Source organism: Cupressus sempervirens, chromosome 10 (assembly GCF_028749045.1).
Source record: "Cupressus sempervirens isolate cs-2001-9-10 chromosome 10, ASM2874904v1, whole genome shotgun sequence".
Taxonomy (NCBI): domain Eukaryota; kingdom Viridiplantae; phylum Streptophyta; class Pinopsida; order Cupressales; family Cupressaceae; genus Cupressus; species Cupressus sempervirens.
Window position 1 is genome coordinate 723,766,694 of NC_143127.1, and position 7,280 is coordinate 723,773,973.

The following is a 7,280-nucleotide window of genomic DNA, read 5'->3' on the forward strand; positions in this document are numbered from 1 at the left end:
TAAAATATGAGTGATATTTTCAAAATAAATTGGTACTCGGAGTTTTTCTCTTGCAAAATTTCTAATTGTGGGATTCGCAATGACATCAATCAATCAAATTGCACGAAATAGCAGTGGCACTCCCATTTTTCAGCCACAAAATGTGAGTGATATTTTCAAAATAAATTTGTACTTGGAGTTTTTCTCTTGCAAAATTTCTAATTGTGAGATTCGGAATGACATTAGTCAATCAAATTGCACGAAATAACAGTAGCAATCCCACTTTTCAACCACAAAATATGAGTGATATTTTCAAAGTAAATTGGTACTCGGAGTATCTAAATCTTATGTCGGCAAAAAGCACTAGTGGTTGCTTTACCATATTTTTTCCAGATCATGAAGACCTCTGGGAGACACGAAAGCGGTGATAAGTGACAATGAAAAAAGATTGCATGTCTTCATATGGCAACTATGGCTTTCAGTATATGTCGGCACAAAATAATGTAGGCAATAAATACTTTGAAATACTACTGTCAATCATATAGAGTCGGCGAAATAATATGTGCCATACAACTTCCTCACTGTTGATTCATTGCAATCTCAATGAGAATATTAATAAGGACTCTAAATTTGTGGCTGTGAGTGTTTGTTCAATGAATTCCGTACGCTAAAGTAGAGTATGTCTTGTTAGATTCCCCATGACAGGTTACATCAGAAACTTAACCATTTGTTTAAAAATAATAGATATTTTTAATCTTTTATACATGGAGGTATATTCTTGTGACCTAAGCCTAGCGATAACCAGCGGATGACGGTAGACTAGTCCGTGAGCTTAAGGCGAGACTAATTCCCCGTAGATGTCCGGAGGTGGAATCGAATTCAAGACCATGAGATGACCCACGACTTCAAGTCTACCATGCACCCTAGGGTTTACCCCTCAAAAATGATAGATATTATCATTAGTGGAGACTTGTTAATGTACCAGAGTTTTAATCCACGTAAACTCGTAATATGGAAAAAGACTTGTCTAAACGCAATATCATCTACACGCGCGTAGAGACCGTAGTTAAATACACGCGCGTAGAGACCGTAGTTAAGTCAAAATTCACTGCTTTGTCATTTTGAAGGGTTGTTTTTCTATATATAATAGACGTTCCTTTTTGTTGTGCAATGTAATTTCATGGGCTTGATTGTTTCGTTTATTCTCATCTTCTGAGATGAATGAAGATGATGTGTGGCAAAAGCTTAGCGAGAATGAAAATGGTATGACGCATTGAGAGCATTCTTTGTAGGGAAATAAAATCATGTGTTTTGGTTACCCATTTTTCTTTGTATAATCTAGACAAGTTTGCTATGGTGGAGAGTGTTTGGAACCGGTCATATTGCCAGACTGCTCTTAAGTAATTTCGATGTATGTATATATTGCCTTAAGCTTCTTATATAGTATACTTGGTCAGGCATAGTATTTGACTTTAGTTAAAGCTGTTCAGCAAAATGGCTGGTTTCATACACTGTCTGCTTGTTTGTGAACTTGTTTGGATTATTTAGAGGAGCATGGGAAGCCAAACCACAGTTTCTTGAATATTTTTGCATTGCAGGCGATCAGGCAAGTATTGACAGTTTAAATATCACACATTAGATTTCATTGCATTTCTAAAAGTGTTAAATAGTTAAAGTTGCTTATTTTTTCAAACTTAATTTTCTTCTTAGTCTGTGATGTTTAAAGATGACTGGCAAGTACTAGCTCGCTTGCTTTCCTCTAAGAAGAAAACTCAGAATGTGTTTGTACGGAACAAATTTAGATACACAGAAGAACTCAATGATCTATGTTAGTTTCGTTATTTATAATATTTTGTTAAGGAGAGGCGTATAAAGGGTACTAAAAATCATATTCATGTCATAAAGACAAAATGAATAAGGATGTTTTTTACTTTATCATGCGATCAGAAACAATCACTTTTCTTGTACTGTAGACTATCTGTTATCTCTCGACACTCTCTCCATAAATTGTATCTATACAATATAAGTATGTTAGTTTATTTATATATAGATGGACTTGAACTACTTTTAAAACTACTTTCTATATGCATGTAAAAGCTAATGTGGTTAAACTTTTGTCCTTATATGTGTTTTAGTTAAACTAAAGCAAGCTATTTGAATACTTGGATAAGAACTTGATATTATGTGATTAATTAGGTTATATGTTTTGAGATTAAATATATTTTATTATTATATATGATGATAATGTGTTGTGATAGATTTTTAAATTTTTTAATTGATTACAAGCATAATTTTGTTGAACCATTAAATTTTCAAAAAAAAAATTGTATTTATTGATTATGGTTATAAATTCTATATTGCAATTTGTTTAAGTAATTTGTTAATGTCAAAGTCTATAACCAAACACCACAAAAATGGATCTTTTCAGAGGAAAGAAATTATAGAGTTTTTTTAAAAAAAGGATTGGTAAATGACCTTATTGAGTTGAGCAAAAATAATATCATCATTCCTTCGGAAGTAGTTGTCTTTTTAATTAGTTGCATAATTATTATGTTTCGATATATGACATTAGATGAGATTGAAAGACATTGTTCATATACATTATGTTGGTTAGACATGAATTTATTTTCTAGATTGTGATGTCCATCACTGTACATGTCATTCATGTATAGCAATAGTAATAAATAATTTTATAAATTTTGACAGTAAGTTATATGTATATTTGTCAGAGTCTATGTGGGTGTAATATAATAATTAGTAGCTTATGCATTATTTTTTAATAAATGGCCTCTCTTATAAATGTTTAGTCAAATAGTTTATATATATTACCTATATTATGACATCTTATTAAAGAATCGACATGCCTCTTCTATGTTTTTATATATCATTGAACTTATAATAAATTTTAATCTATATCTTTCTTATAATATTACTTTGTTAATAATGTTATGTCGACTAGATCATGCACCCTATTTATATAGTGTGTGCTTTTATATACTATTTACCATCTATAATTTTATGCACCAAATTATTTTGGTTGTATTTTCTTATATTATTATACTCATTGGTGAATAGTTTGGGAATTGTTAGAAAGTGTTTTTATTTTATGTAAATGTGATAACAATACTAGGCAATAGCCTACAACATACAAATAAATAGCGAGCCTCTCATCAGAGAGGTTTTGGGTTTGAATCTAATCGAGATTAGCACAATATTAATTAATCTAATATTCAAAATAAAATAGATAATTAATAGTCTAGGCTTCGGCTAATTAACTATCAATTAAAGTTTTTAAAATATCATAATAACATAGTTTTTATTTCCTTTCATCATACACTTTTCGTTAGTCAATAATTGATTTCTCAATTATACTAAATATTTTATTTTAATGTTAGCATTTTGTTTAGTCATTAAACTGAATGGCTATTACTTGGATAAGCTTAAAATAACTTTAGTTATAATATTGCATTTGCAATATAAGTTAGATTTCTCTTCTTCAACTTGTCTCGTAATTATCAAGGGAACAATTTAGAATGTTGATGACTTTGTAAATTTGAGTAACACTAAAATTTAGTGAGACTCTATAAACTATTTTTATATGTTATTGAAGTTAGGTTCTTGTATATTTCTTAAAAGATTGAGTTAATTTTTGACCTACAATTAATTTACCAACTCTAAAAAAAATCTAACATATTGTCATCAAGTCTTATAGATAAAAAATAAATTCAAATGCTCATGTTCATGTATAGTTATGTTCAAACACATATTGATTTACATTTCAATTCAAACATGAACATTTACATACACATTTGCACCCATGCATGTGCATACACGTACACACAAAAGTTTTAAGTTTTGTATTTTAAGCAGTCTTTATATTATTTTTTGACTAGTAAAATTTATAAATCAAATCAATCAAAATTAATGTAAAGCATAAACTATTATGTCTATGAAAGAAAACTAAAACAAATCAATAATATTAATCACATAAATGAATTGGGGTATCACCTATGAATATAATGAAGATGGAAATATGATTATTGATCTATATGGTATTGTACTTCTTTGGAAAATTCTTGCTAACTAAATTTTTTGTGTATACTTCAAATTTAGCTTTAGAAAGATTAAATACAATTCATGTATATTATTTAAAATCTATTCTATTTTATCTAACAAGCATTTGTTTTGATATTAGATATATGTAAATTTTAATATTTATATTTTATTATTAAATCAATATAAAAGTCACTCAAAATTATCATAAATATTTCTCATAAAGTAAAGTTAATATTTCATTTTAAACAAGAAGATATCAAGATAGGCGATAACTACATGTTTTATATTATAACTTAAACTTGTTAATATAATAAATTTTCCTTAGCTAATAAATGTTCAATTTTAGTTATACTTATCTTTTTAGAGCTAATAAAAAATGAAAGTATTATTTCTCACTATATTCTCCATTAAAGCTTAAAAAAGTAAGAGTTTGTAGAAGGGACAAAATTGAATACTTGGCTACTATTGTTTTTATGAAAAGAATGGTGTAAATGGATTGGGTTTCTTGTTTATGTAGAAGAGAGAAGAGGAAAGGAAGGAGAGAGATTTGAGTAGATAGAGACACATTAAAATGTAACAATCATATGAAGGAGAGGTTGATGTCAACATCCATTTTGATAGTACTAAATTCAAAAGGTCATTTTTAAGTGGCCATTAATATCTTAAAGAACTAACTAGATTTATTTTTTGTTATTTATAAAGAGAGTATGCTTGTACACAAATCCCAAAATTAAATACACAAGTCAAAAATTATGGTGCATTGACAAGTAACTCATAGGAATTGTCTATTATCTTCATATTTGGTGGCACTTTTTGTTTGGAAACCCTTTTGAACTGAAGTCCATCCATTAAAGTTTGAAGTGTATATTTTCTCAACCAAACTTAAATGATTAGTAGAGAAGATAGCTAGAGTTAACTTATGACTATGATTTTGAACAAGGATTGATGACTTATTTGTTGAGCACTCTCATTTTGGACTTTATAAAATCATATGTTAGAATTCCAAAGGACTTCTAACTTTAAAATTAATAACTTTATTGACAAGTATCCTTTTTCTAAAGGTTGTTCGAAAGACATGTTACTAAATTCAGTACCACATAAACATGATTTTTATCAAGATATTAAAACACAACCCAAAAACACATAAAATATACTTGTATAGTAATTCAGATTTTATACTGATACAGATTGCACAAGCAGTATGGATGACAAAAAGAGCACCAATGGAGGAGCTTTCTTTCTTGGAGGAAGATTGGTTTCTTAGTTAAGAAAGAAGTAGGATTGTACATCTCAAAGTAGAATAGAAGAAAAGTGTGTTGTAGCAGCAAATAATTGTAATCAAGTAATTTGGATCAAGTATACACTAAAGGATATAGTGATAGAAATCAGAGAACCTATTGTTATACATTGTGACAACACAAGCATGGTAAATATGTCTAAGAATCTAGTATTACATTTGAGGACTAAGCACATTTCTATTAAGTATCATATGTTGAGAGAAAATGTTGTAGAAAAGGACATCAAATTGGAGTATGTGAGCACAAAAGAGTAGATCACAAATATATTCACTAAGCCTCTTCCCAAAGAGGTTTTTGAGTATTTGTGAGGTATGCTTGGGGTTATGCCCCTTCCTACATTAGAGTAGAAGATGCAAGAGTGCATCAATCTAGGGTTATAGAGCACCATTGTTTTGTCTGGACTGAATGCTGATGCTTCCTGTATGGGGGAGTATCTGTGATGGATAGAGTCATCTAGGACTCTTTTTGATATTGTTTTGAATAGTGTCTTTTAGCACTTGAGCTAGTCAGTTGTTGCAGAGTTTGATGCAAAGATGTTTGGTTGTAGAAACCTTTGAAGTTGATGTCAATGGGGGAGAAGTTTGGAATGAAAAAAATTATACTAAGAGAGAAGATTGGTAGTATGATGATGGAGAAGTTTTTCATAAGCACAATACATGGAATAATAGTTTACTATAGAGAACATTGAGGAAATCAATGGAGGAGTATGATTGATGAAGATGATTTGAAGACTAATAGTCTTTTGTTGGTATTCATGGAACTAGATGTTTTTCATCTGTGTTGCCATCAATGCCAAAGGGGGAGATTGTTGGAAGATTGGTTAAAAGCATGAATGATGGTGATATGTTACATTCATGGCTGATTTTTTCATTGATGTCTACATAGCAAGTTTTCTATGGTATCTAACAGAAGAATAGTGGAGAGATGAAGTTGGTATGGATAGCTAGTTGAGCATGATAACCACCTGAGCTTATGAGAGATAGTTTTGAGTATTTGCAGTTAATGTAGAAAGTAGAAAAAATAAGTCCAAAATAAGTTATGTAAATTTTGGTGATGTTTGTTCTGAGATAGAGTTTACAGAGGTGTGTTCTGGTAAACTTGTTATATCTCTTAACAGAGTTGATATCCTAAGGGTCGAGGTTGAGGAAATGAAGAAGACATGTTGAGGATGATGTATCTAAGCTCACTCATCATAATATTATGTGTATGGAAAGTTATTCAAATTGCAAGGCAGAAGATTAAGGTTATGAGTAAGTGTAACATGTTCTTAATGTGGTCCTATAATAATTTATTGAGAAGGGTGAACAACCAACTTAGTGAATTATTTTATGGATTCAGTCCAAAGCAAGGACATTTTACTTTATCATGATATGGATATAAATAAATTTTGAATGTTAAAACAACAGAGAGTGCAAAATGTAAAGTTGAGTAGAGTAGTGCAGAAGTGAAGGAAAATTCATTGTTAATGTTTTTTTGAGTGATTTGAGGTTTGGTATTTGGATCCAAGGTTTGTGACCTGGTCTATAACGTCTAATAGTGATTGGTTTAGTTGATAGGATAGAGGAAAGATCAAAGAAAAGAATAAGATAACAATAAATTACTTGTTTGAGTAGTGAGCTCTTCTTGTATTTGAAATTGCATGTTTGGGTAGTTGGCTATTGTTGCATACATTATAACACAACTCCTAATGGGGTTTGAATCTCCTAACAAGGATTGAAAGTCTACTAAAATGGACTTATTGTACTAAATGTTTTAATAGACTCCTAATAGGGTCCATCCTCTAGTAAGGAATATTTATACTAGTACATCATCTTGTGGGCATCATTCCCATCAGGGCTTTCCCTTTGATCAAGGGTTTCCCTAGTCAACATATGTGGTGTAATTGTCTATGTGCACTTTATTATGGCTAATGTTTACTTTGGTTGAATGGTCAAGCTTGTTTAAAGA

The 7,280-nt window shown here is 30.1% G+C and overlaps 1 long non-coding RNA gene across 1 annotated transcript; it reads left to right on the forward strand.

Moving 5' to 3' along the window:
• Nucleotides 1-1,160: 1,160 nt before the first annotated feature.
• Nucleotides 1,161-5,945, forward strand: LOC149535872 (uncharacterized). The gene is made up of 2 exons (XR_016357040.1): nt 1,161-1,242; nt 5,223-5,945. It is a non-coding gene; the product is annotated as an uncharacterized LOC149535872 (long non-coding RNA).
• The last annotated feature ends 1,335 nt before the right edge of the window (nt 5,946-7,280 follow it).